Consider the following 12,807-nt stretch of genomic DNA (forward strand, 5'->3'; position numbering starts at 1 on the left):
AACAACAACAACGACAGACAAAATTTTCCCCTTAATATACCTTTCCCTTCCATCTTTGATGGTACGGGCAAGGTAAAAATCCTTACCACCACCCTGTGCCACCAATAGAAAACCGTTACCAACACACTGACACCAAGAACACTTACCACCACCTTGTGCCATCAATAGAAAACCCTTACCACCACCCTGTGCCATCAATGGAGGACCCTTATCACCATCCTGTATCATCAATAGAGGGCACTTACCACCACGCTGTATCATCAATAGAGACCCCTAACCACCATCCTGTATCATCAATAGAGAAACCTTACCACCAGTTTGTGCCATCAACAGGGAACCCTTACCACCACCCTGTGCCATCAACAGGGAACCCTTACCACCAATCTGTATTAACCATTGTGATCCACCAACACAACCCTGTGCTATCAATAAGGTAGCCATAAACTCCACATACTAGCACCATCAATGCACATGTACAACAAATCCCAACAAAAGTGCATTGAAGTGTGCAAATCATATTAACACACATTACTATAGCAAACAGTAACAGTTAATATTCAAAGTAGAGTAGACCACTATATTTTGTGTACAATGACTGCCCTTGAAGACCCAATGTTGTAAGTACATGTCTTTTTTTAATGAATGTATGGTATGAATACTCAACATTGGTGTAACATGACAAATAATTACTGCCATCCAGCACACTGTCATAACGGTTCAATACTTGATTTTAAACTGACAGACACATTAGAAATGTATATTAAAGTGTGATGTAATAAATACATTGCACAGATTTTAAGTTAATCGTATATTAAAGTGTGATGTAATAAATACAATGCACAGATTTTAATTAATCGTATATTGAAGTGTGATTAATAAATACAATGCACAGATTTTAATTAATCGTATATTGAAGTGTGATTAATAAATACAATGCACAGATTTTAATTAATCGTATATTAAAATGTGATGTAATAAATACATTGCACAGATTTTAATTAATCGTATATTAAATTGTGATGTAATACATACAATGCACAGATTTTAATTAATCGTATATTAAAGTGTGATGTAATAAATACATTGCACAGATTTTAATTAATCGTATATTGAAGTGTGATTAATAAATACAATGCACAGATTTTAATTAATCGTATATTGAAGTGTGATTAATAAATACAATGCACAGATTTTAATTAATCGTATATTGAAGTGTGATTAATAAATACAATGCACAGATTTTAATTAATCGTATATTAAAATGTGATGTAATAAATACATTGCACAGATTTTAATTAATCGTATATTAAAGTGTGATATAATACATACAATGCACAGATTTTAATTCATCGTATATTAAAGTGTGATGTAATAAATACAATGCACAGATTTTAATTAATCGTATATTAAAGTGTGATGTACAGAATACTGATTAACTTTTTTTTAAATACAAATACAAAAAAAAAGAACAAAAATACAAATACAAAAACACAAAAAAAACAAGGTCAAAGTCGCTCATGTTATATATATATATTTTTACAGTATTTTTATTTTTCAAGGTATTTCATTATATTTTCCCATTTGTTAACAAATATTTTGTATTTGTTATATTGTTCTGCAATTGCTTTTTCTAGGTTAAAGGTTTGTTTTACTCTTTCAATGAATAAGTTTAAGTTTGGTTTAGAATTATTGAACCTGGCAATATATAATTTGTATTTCCCAAGTAAAATTAAGTGCTTCCACAGGGCTTGAAAGTTACTTTTACCACCAGAATTAAAGATTACCTCTTTTTTACAAATATTGATATTTTCGGCACATATATTTATCCAAAATATTTTAAATTTTTTCCAGAATTTCTGGCTTTCTTCACATTCCCACAGCAAGTGTTCTAAATCTTCTTTTAGGTCACAGTTTTTGCATTTGTCATCGTCAATTTTCTTATTTTTGTATAGAAAAACATTTGTCGCAAGAATTCGATGCAATATTTTATACTGAAATCCGCGCATTTTTTCGTTGATTGTTATCTGTTTAATTTGTTTCCAGGCTTCCTGCCAGTCTACATCATCTGTATATTGTTTACTAGCAAAGGTGCTTAATGCAGTGGCCTTCTCAAATTTTGAATTTCTTAAAACATTGTAGTAGTCATTACATTTGAATTTGCTATATCGCCTATAGTTTTCGCAAATAGGTCTCGTCTCCTTTGGCGACGTACGCTGTGTTAATGCTGATTTCCATTCTGTGGGGATTGCGGACGTTAAACCATAATATTTAATAAAATCTGACTTTATATTAAATTTAGCCTGGAACTGATTGAGTGACAAAACCTCCCCATTCTCATCAGTCAAATCACTTACGTACTTCACACCGTGGTCAAACCAATTGCGGTAAAATATCGATTTTCCATCAATAAGTACTACTTATTGTTCCATATTATATGCATCCCTGGCTTAGGTTCGGCAATATTTTGTGATTTTTGGAACTCTGCCCAGTGACTAAAAATTTCACGATAAAAAATAGGTATCTTGACTGAGAGCGAGTCAATCGAATAATTACAATTCATAAGCAAGGCCAGCCCTCCCAATTTATTAAAATAATGGTTTGGAAAATTAGACCATGATGACTGTGATTCTAATATTCTGTTTATCCATGTTAATTTTAATGCTTTATTCATTAGTTCAAGATCTAAACAGTTAACACCACCTTGAGAAAAGTGGCCAAGCATGGTATTGTTCTTAATATGATGTTTTTTTCCTTTCCACAGAAAATTAAATAGATATGCGCCTGCTTCCTTAATACCATTAACTGGTACAGGTATACTATTCATAATGTAAATTAACTGTGAGGCTCCGAAGCATTTGCCCAGTAATGCTTTGCCTTGAAGGGTTAAATCTCTCGATTTCCAAATCTGAAGTTTATCTTTCATTTTTTTAATTTTTGTCCTAAAATTAAGTTTTTCATTTTCGTATTTATCGTGACCTACATACACCCCAAGTACCCTAACGGGACCCAAAGATGGCGATAAGCCCTGTGGAAGCACCCATCCCCCATTCTGGTCGCCTACTAGAATTAGTTCTGTCTTCTCTAAGTTTAAAGTCAAACCGGACTGATTACTAAAATCAGATAAGATGTTTAGGGAAATCTGAATGGATGAGCTGTCTTTAAGTATGAATGTCGTATCGTCTGCATAAGCAGATATTTTTTGCTGGTATCCAGAGGGTAATGTAATACCCCTAATACGTTCATTATTTCTAATATGAATTAAAAGTAGTTCTATCGAAACAACAAATAGAGCAGTGGACAGAGGACATCCTTGTCTGACCCCTCTGTGAACCTCAAACCACCCAGTACTGGCACCTTTGTTCAAAACGCAACTTTGAATGTTTTTATAGAATGTTTGTACCCATTTTATTAATGAAGGCCCGAAATTAAATGCGTCTAAGGCTTTATACATACATGACCATTCTAATGAATCGAATGCTTTAGTATTGTCTAGAAATAATAGTGCACCTTGGTTACCAGTTTCTTCGCACCATTCAATAATGTCACAAATTAGACGAATATTATCTGTAATACGTCTGCCTTTTATAAAGGCGGATGGATAATAATAGGTAATACTTTCTTTAGTCTTGCTGCTATACAGCGACTTGCAAGCTTATAATCTGTATTTAGTAGTGAGATTGGTCTCCAGTTATGTATATGAAGTGGGTCTTTTTCGGGCTTTGGCAATAACGTAATCACAGCTTGTCTTTGTGTTGCGGAGAGAGAGACATTGTTGTATGCATAATTTATGCACGCCAGAAGACAATCACTGATATTTTTCCAAAATCGCAAATAGAATTTGGGCGGAATTCCATCACAGCCAGGGGTTTTATTCTTAGGACTACTCTTAAGAGCTTCAAATAACTCGTCTTTAGTAATTTCTCCTTCGCAGATATTTGATTGCTCATGATTGAGGCTTGGAATATGGGCAGTTTCAAGGAAGCTATAACTATTCTCATTAATTTCCAACTTTCGTTTTGAATATAAATTCTCGTAAAAATCTTGCAAGGTGTTCAATACTTCTTTGGAGTCTGTAATATAAGTGTCCCCATCCTTAAGTTTGTCAATGGACTTCTTTTTATAATTATTTTTTTCTAGGTTTAGGAAATATTTATTGCTCTTTTCTCCACATTGATACCAATTTACCCGTGACCGAATAATAGACCCCTGTATTTGTTGCGCAATCAACTTTTCCAGTTCATTTTTCACTTGCTCATATTGCAGCAAAATGTCTTGATCAAGGGTTTCATCAATACGCTCTTCCAATTGTTGTAATTTTCTATTTAAGTTGTTCTCTTTGTTACGCAAATTCCTTTGCTTGTTTTTACTATAAATAATGGTTTTCTCCCTGATTTTGAATTTTAAATATTCGAATGTTTGTTGAGCATTGTAACACAAACAGTTACACTCTCTCTGTACTTCAATGATCAAAGCATCAATTTGCGCGACATAAATTTCATCGTTTAAAAGGCTATTATTAAACTTCCAAAATCCGGGACCTCTTCCACAATCAGGAATTTCAAAGGTCATAAGGATCATGCTATGGTCAATACGAATGCTTGGCATAATATTACAACTTTTGACCGAGTTTTGTAACCGTTCGGGAACCAAAAAGTAATCCAATCGTGAACCAGAATTTCCACGCCTCCGAGTAAACCGATAATTTGATGGGTTAAATTTTCTATACAAATCAAGTAATTTCAAATCATTCATCAAGCTGTAAATTGTTCTTCTAGCAGGCCCTTTATTATCGATTCCGCTACCGTATTTATCTATAATCGGGTCGAGGGGGACATTAAAATCTCCTGCAATAATGCAGTTAGAGTGAGGAAAGTTAACTTTAATTTCGTGACTAAGCTTAGTAAAAAACTTTTTCTGGTCTGTAGTTGCATTTGGAGCATAAATATTTGCAATAACGAACGTGTAATCCCCCTTGGACAACTCTAAAAGGATGTATCTACCTTGTAAATCTTTGACATTTCTGCCAATATTCAGATCACTAGATTTGTTTATAAGAACGGCGGTGCCAGCCCTGTGGTTTGAACCATGCAATAAAAACAACTCGCCTCCCCAATCAGATTTCCAAACCTTTTCCAAACATTAGAAATGTTATTTATATATCCAACTAAGTACTAATAATCTGAACACCAAATTATATAATAAATTATATCTTAAATGTAAATGATATACATTATAAGATACTGAAATTTAGCAAATATCGACATGCAACTATTCATTGTATCACATTGATAAATTTGTATATTATCGCTTTACTGAAGCATTCCTCTTAGAAATATTGCTGAGGTGTATACAGTGTCTGTCTTGAAAATGCTACAAAAAAACATTCACACACCTATATGTATGTAATATCAAACATTACCAGTATAAGTAGAAAACATATCAATGACAATCAGAGCCAGTTTTTGTTAATATCGATAAAAATACCCAGCTTGGGGTTTACTTGTTTACACAGGATTATACTTCCCTACATCAGTTCTTTTTTCATTATTTTATTAAAGACTATAGAATATACATTGGATATATGAATATAAGAACAGAGGATTATATATTTTGAAGTGTTACAGGAGCATAAGAAAAATTGCTGACATGATAGTATCCAATTCAGTATCTATGCTTATCACAACAAATAATTGGGGACATCCCAGTTGTCCGAAGGTTCACGAGACCGAAGGTTCACGAGACCGAAGGTTCACAAGACCGAAGGTTCACAAGTCCGAAGGTTCACGAGACCGAAAATAGATAATGCGATTATTTAAGGGGTCTACCATTAGAAATTCTGTGGGAGATGATGGCAGAGAATCTGCGCAAAAAATGTTTTCGATTTGCGCAGCGCTGAGCCCCAAATTTTCTTCTGCGCGGATTTATGTAATTCTTTCTGTGTGTTTTTTTCAGTCTGGATTTTCTGCAGAATTGTTTTCTGTGCAGGATTTGTTTTCCATTTTTGCCATGATGTGAGGTTGTTAAAAAGGTATCTTGGAACCATCGTATATATTTGTATGAGTTAACATAACTATATATACAATAAATATAACAAACTTTTATTTGTTTATTACGAGTTTTCACAAGCAAATTATTTGGAAATAATGGTACAATTATCGTGGAACTTATATACATTTATATATAATAAATACACGTATATTACATTGATTCTAAATAATTAGAATTTATACCGCTCCTCGGTGTATCAAAAAAGCCAAAATAATAGGTTGTATTTGAAATTTGTCACCTTCAAATTTACACAGAAATATTGTTGGTATAATATAATAGCAGTAAAGCATTGCTCGTTCGTATATGTCGTTATCCTGTGCTATATCGCGTAGTATACGCGCCGGGTGATGTTCTTGGAGAAAATTGTGATTAAAAACATCCAGTACGGCTGTAAGTGAGTACGTGCAGGGCCGCTTATGCATCATGTATAAGATAAAGACTGAATAGAAGGGCTTTTCTGGAATATAAAGTTCGAACCAAAAATAAAATGGCCGCAGGCCGAAACATTTTATTGCGGGAAGGACTTTTATCTCAGAAAGGCCGTGTACGAGGTCGTTTTCATACTTAAAACTGAGCAAACTAAGGGATTCGCCTAAAATACGTAGCTAGAACAACGTTACTATATTTATCTCCTGAATTTTCATATGTTGGGTGTTATAGAAATGCCATTACAAAAGGAAGCATTTTATCGAATGCGTGCATAGCTGAGTTAAGTGGACAGTATTGCAAATCAATATCCTGAGTTCGAACCATGGTTGTGGCATTTGTGATAGTAAAAGTAAAGTGTTTTTGGGGTAAAGACGGTTCCTATAAAATGTCCCAGGTCTTGATAAATAAAGTCCTAGAATGTTTATATACCACATGTATCATAACATGTCTGTGCTGCGGTAATTTGTAATAACGACGCGTTTTGTAATAATTTTGACGCATTTCGTAATAAAAAACGTATTTTGTAATACCTTTCGATGCGTTTTGTAATAATAAAAGTCTATGCGTTTTGTAATCACCGTCTACGCATTTTGTAATAACATCGTTATGCATTTTGTAATACAAAAAGTCTACGCATTTTGTAATAACATCGTTATGCGTTTTGTAATACAAAAAGTCTACGCATTTTTTAATAATATCGTTATGCATTTTATGCAATAAACAGCCGTTAAATAAAATATGCTTGCATCAAGTTAATGTAAATTCGACAAATATGTGTACTTTTCTTTCTCGCGTATTTTTAAAACAATCATAGAGGTGAGAATATTTTTTATATAATCATACCTTTGATTAACTACTTTGTCAGCATCAGTAGGAGTGACGGCTAAGTATAAATCTAAACCTGTTTTTAACAGCTATCTTTACCATGTGCATTTGACCAATGCGGGGTGATATGTTACCACATTCAGCGGCTACGTTTCGGTTGAAAAGAAACAAGTTAAACTAGTATTTGCGTAAAATACCACCATAAATGAAGGAAGGTGACAATATTTCTGACGTCGACCTTTCAATATGTCACCTGATGTGTGTAAGATCGCATGCTACGAATTGATGGGCCAATTAAAAGTAGTCCATGAGTATTCAATCATTTTTTACATGCGACTGTCTATTTAAATAAGCATGATTCATACATTTGTGTTACAATTTGGTTATTTTCAACCAAAACGTAGCCGCTGAATGTGGTAACTTATCACTCCGCATTGGTCAAATGCACATGGTAAAGATAACTGACAAAAACAGGTTCAGATTTATACTTAGCCGCCACTCCTACTGATGCTGACAAAATAGTTATTCAAAGGTAAGATCATATAAAAACTCTCTCTCCTCTAGGATTGTTTTAAAAATACGCGAGAAAGAAAAGTACACATATTTGTCGAATTTACATTATCTTGATGAAAGCATATTTTATTTAACAGCTGTTTATTACAAAATGCATAACGACGTTATTACAAAATGCGTAGACTTTTTGTATTACAAAACGCGTCGACAGGTATTACAATACGCGTTTTTATTACAGAATTCGTCAAAATTATTACAAAACGCGAAATTTGTTACAAATTACCGCAGCACAATGTCCATGTACTTCATAATAAGTCGTAGAACGCTGTACAATTCAAGTGGAAAGTCCTCCAGCAACAATGTATTTGTCTGCGATGCGGCCTGGACATTTTATTTTTGGGTTTGGACATTATAGCATAGAAGATACTTTCTATTCTGACTTTATCCTACACATAATGAACAGCATTTACATTATGTGAACACTGACCCGTGGCGAACAAATAGATGGAACTACATACCACGGTATATATAATAGTAATCACACAACAGTGCGAGATGTGATATTATATTTTATTTGGCACATACACAAAAATAATTGCGCAAAGTCCAACAAAACAGTGTATATAATAGTAATCCTAGCACAATATCTAACGTACCATACATAATTGTATATAGTAATAATCACACATAATTGTAGTAATCATCAGTAGAAACAGTACAAGTGTATATAACAGTAAGTATATAAGAACAATGTCTAGTGTTGTATTATCCGTTGCATCAAGGTGCATACGTTATAAACATAAATAAAAATAAATGCTTGTAAATTCAAAATCGCTGCAGAATACCGATTGACCAATCCGGGGATAGTATAGTTCAGTCTTCATAAATAGAGTCATGAGTCACGTCGAGTCAGCCAATCACCCTCCGAATGCATTTCAAATTAAGTGGGCGTGCATGATTGAAGTATGCGTGCGCATCGGTGGGCATTGCTCTGGGCCAATCACAACTACCCATTAGGATTTGAATGAAAACAAGACACCAATGTTTATAAATACTTACAAACGCGTTTAAACATAAACTGTAGCTCATTGCAACAGATAGTAATTAGTGTTTACTTAATTAACAAAGAAACATTTAATTTGTTCATACTGAACATTGCTCTATAGTTGGTAATATAATATTACCGAGCTAAATGCAGATGGTTATATAATACACTCTGGGGTTATGGTAGATTTGCCTCCAATTTGTTTTATATTTCACGTAAAGTTGAGCAAAATAATTTTTTCGGCACGGGTTTCTGCAGATTTTTCTTAACTTGTTTATATGTCAAATCATCATTAGTTCCCAAACCTCATATGACAAAAGTATTTATGTATGACTCAAGTTCTTCCCACTTGACGTTTCGCTCACCATAATTATATTCGACCTATCCCGACTTTGTGAAATATATTTAGAAAATATTTCCATTATCAAACATAAAAAACGCCACAATTAAAGAAATGGACAGATTTGGATAGAATACTAAAAATAAAAATCAGCTAGACAAATTTAAGTATAACGACTTGCATAAAATGCACCTATTACTAATAAATACGCCTGTAGATTGTTCGTGTTTCATCATGCTATTTTGTAATGTTAACACTCTTAACATCAATAAAACTCGAAAAGGTCATTGAAAAATTAAATTAAAGAGGCAATATGGATAACTGTGAGCATTGTTTAGCATTTTAAATAATCTTCCTTTCATTATGCATTCCTCAAGATATCAATATTATATGGCTCATCGTGAAATAACAGTGCACTTTGTGTAGCGATCTTAGAAGTATTCCGAGACGTTCGCGGAAAAAGGCAAAACATTTAGTGCGCCTGTGCTAAAGGAATTACCTATATGTATAGGTAAATCAAATTAGATTGAGTGTCGCATTCTTTGCCAAACTAATACCTCTAAGATCGCTACAAAAGTACACTTGTATTCCTCGATAAATCATATACTATTGATTCTGAACGAATGCAGTACCAAAAAAATACTTTTTTAAATTCTCAAAAATGCTTAAAGTTATCCATATGGCCTCTTTAAGTTTAACAACATGTTCATAACTATATCAAAGTCTCTCTGGGAGAGAACAAACACTATTACATCTCATTATATTGGATCTAAGACTTAAAATGTCCAATCTATGTCCTTTTGTCGCCAGATGTTACTGTCTGTCTAATTGTACGTTTTTATTGCGTAAGTGATGGCTCGCCAATACTGGGTTAAATTTATTTCTCCTTCGTTATATTGCGTACGAAGACGCACAATTCTCCTTTCCAGATCTCTCCATTTCCTCCTTCTCACGTGGCGGAGTATCCCTCTTCTAGCCTGTTGAATTACAGTTCTTTCACTCCGCTCCTCATCCTTCAACCATCTGATGAAGATCCACAGAGAAGGATGGTGAATCCCCACTTCTCGGTTCCACTTCAGATGAAGACCTGTAATTAAAAAAAGCATTTTAAAAACGATTCAGTTTTTTGCATATCTACAGCTATGACGACGATAATGAAAATCACATAAATATGTTTTATCCTTTAATACAATTCTTCATACCTTCAACTATGTTTGTAGTCCTCATCTCCATGTTTCTTTGGAATACATTCCAACTAGGAATAGCAAACTGACCATCGATGAATATATTCTAGGAAATCTTCTACTGCAGGGTGTATCCTTGTGACTCGCCTTGCCTGCCTACTACGCCTTAGCAAACTAAAATTCTGTCTTACTAAAGCGACTGGCAAATACCCCAAAGCAAATACTTTCCTCAACAGGCGTTGTGTTCTTCTGTGGTTGTTATAGGCATTTACCAGTCCCAACTCTTGGATCTTCCTCCAAAAACATTGCGTCAGGTGGAAGTAGCAGCCTTTTACACTGATACCAGGAAATTCTGCTTCAAATGCTTGGCGTATAGACATCTCATAGTCTGAGATCACAGTCGTTGGGGCAAATTGCCTTCCCGCTGCAGCCGTACGGTCTTTTAGGTGTTGGAGGACTCTTCTATACTGCTCTAATCGTTTACCATTCATCAGTGCAAATGCTAATGTAATAACATTACCCATTTAGCGCCCATGGATGGTAACTAGTTGCACATACGGAGGAGGAGGAGATGCCTTGAATGTCCCGTCAATATATACTATTGAAACTTCTGATAAGATCCTGAGGCATCCCGTTGTTAGGAAGATCAGAACACCAAGACCATTGTCAACAAGTGATAGAAACCTTCTTCCACGCCAAGACCTTGTCCACTCACCTTCTATCTGGACGTCTTCAATGCGTCGTGGAATGGGTGGTAAATTTTCTTGTCTGCATCTGTGCATTCTTGACCGTGGACTTGCATAGACAGGTACATCTTCGCCTCTGTCTTCTCTTCTACCAGCAGCATCATTGAACACACGCTTGATAGGTTTACTTGGGTCTTCCGCTAGTTTTTGCTTTACCTCTCTCATCATATCTTCTTTTTGAATCAGTTCCCACTCTCCCTCGTGATTATGCTGGTTAGTTATCTGTGACAGTTTTAGAAAGTAATTTCATATAGACAAATGAAAACGACTACGTTTTATTGCATTGTGATGTAAGGTTACTTACGGGTCGTAATGTAACGTAAACAAAAACGTTTCAACAACAAAATAGTACAATTAATAAAGTAATTAATATTTTTATTTGTATTAAACACAACTTTACACATCAAGAAATCAGTTCACGTGCAATATGCGAAAACTACTTCCATTATTCCACGATTTTCTGCAGATCATCATGTTTATGAACAAAATATTAAAAGCAAGTTCATCTTATTCATATTCATCATTGTGTGATGAATACTCAGCCATGTACTCAAAGAGGCAATGTGGTTACCGTTGGACATTTTGAGCATTTTCAAATCTCCTTTGATACTGCATTCGTTTAAAATCAATAGTATATGATTTATCGTAAAACAAGCCATGAATGGCACAGTCCCCGCATGTTAACAATTTAGGGGGAAGGGCGTCTTCGATCTTCGGTCTTCGTTTTAAAGACACCCCTTTAGCACGTCTGTATGTTTTGCATAACACGCACGAGCTTCCGATTATCACGCTCTACATTGCGTCATTGTATCAGAGAAACATTCGTAACAAGTTACCAAATGGAAATTGGATTGGTTTTTCCATAACCGCATATACGTCGTTTTATTTTACAATAGAATGAATATTATTATATATTACTATATTGTTGTATATTGTTGAAAATAATTACCTGCACAAAATTGGGTCTGGCATCTTCTTGAATGGGAAAAACATCAGTGGTCACTCTTCCTCTGCAAGTCTTTCTCCAACATCTCCAAGATAGTGTGGTGTTGGTGGATTTATTTTTCTGATACCTATGACCTTGGTAAATCAAAATAAATCCTCTTCCAATGCCGGGTTTGATGTACGCCATCTTTTCTCGTTTTTTATACACCAACGTTTTGCACTTTGTACGTTTTTCTTTTATGAAACTTCGAATTGATGACTCTTCCTGAGTACACTAGAGGCTGTAGCCGTCCATGCTTGTCCCTGATGTACGCGCGCGCGTTCATAATGACCTTGAATTAGCGTAACGCACACCAATGACATGTTACAAGTCATGCGCCCTCGGAGTGAGGTTCCGGCATTCGTGTTGTATACAGGGTCGTACAACGTTGTCATTACATTAAATAAAAGTTATAATTCTGGCAGAGAATGATGTTGCGGACACAACTGTCAGAGGCAATCTGATTAAAATCAGATGTTGTGAATGGACTATTTTTTTTTGGATGAAAATATTGTTATTATTATCTATTTTCATTTATTTGACTTATTTTTTTTACTGTTTTTATCGTTTTTATCACTTTTACTAAGTTTCGATTGTTTTTATTATGTCGAATGCGTGGGCCAACTAAATAGTAAATCTGAAGTATGGATACGAATAATTGAAATTAGAATATTTTCCTAATTTCCAACCGT

This window comes from Saccoglossus kowalevskii, chromosome 8 (genome assembly GCF_978046115.1).
Source record: "Saccoglossus kowalevskii chromosome 8, keSacKowa6.1, whole genome shotgun sequence".
NCBI classification, from domain to species: domain Eukaryota; kingdom Metazoa; phylum Hemichordata; class Enteropneusta; family Harrimaniidae; genus Saccoglossus; species Saccoglossus kowalevskii.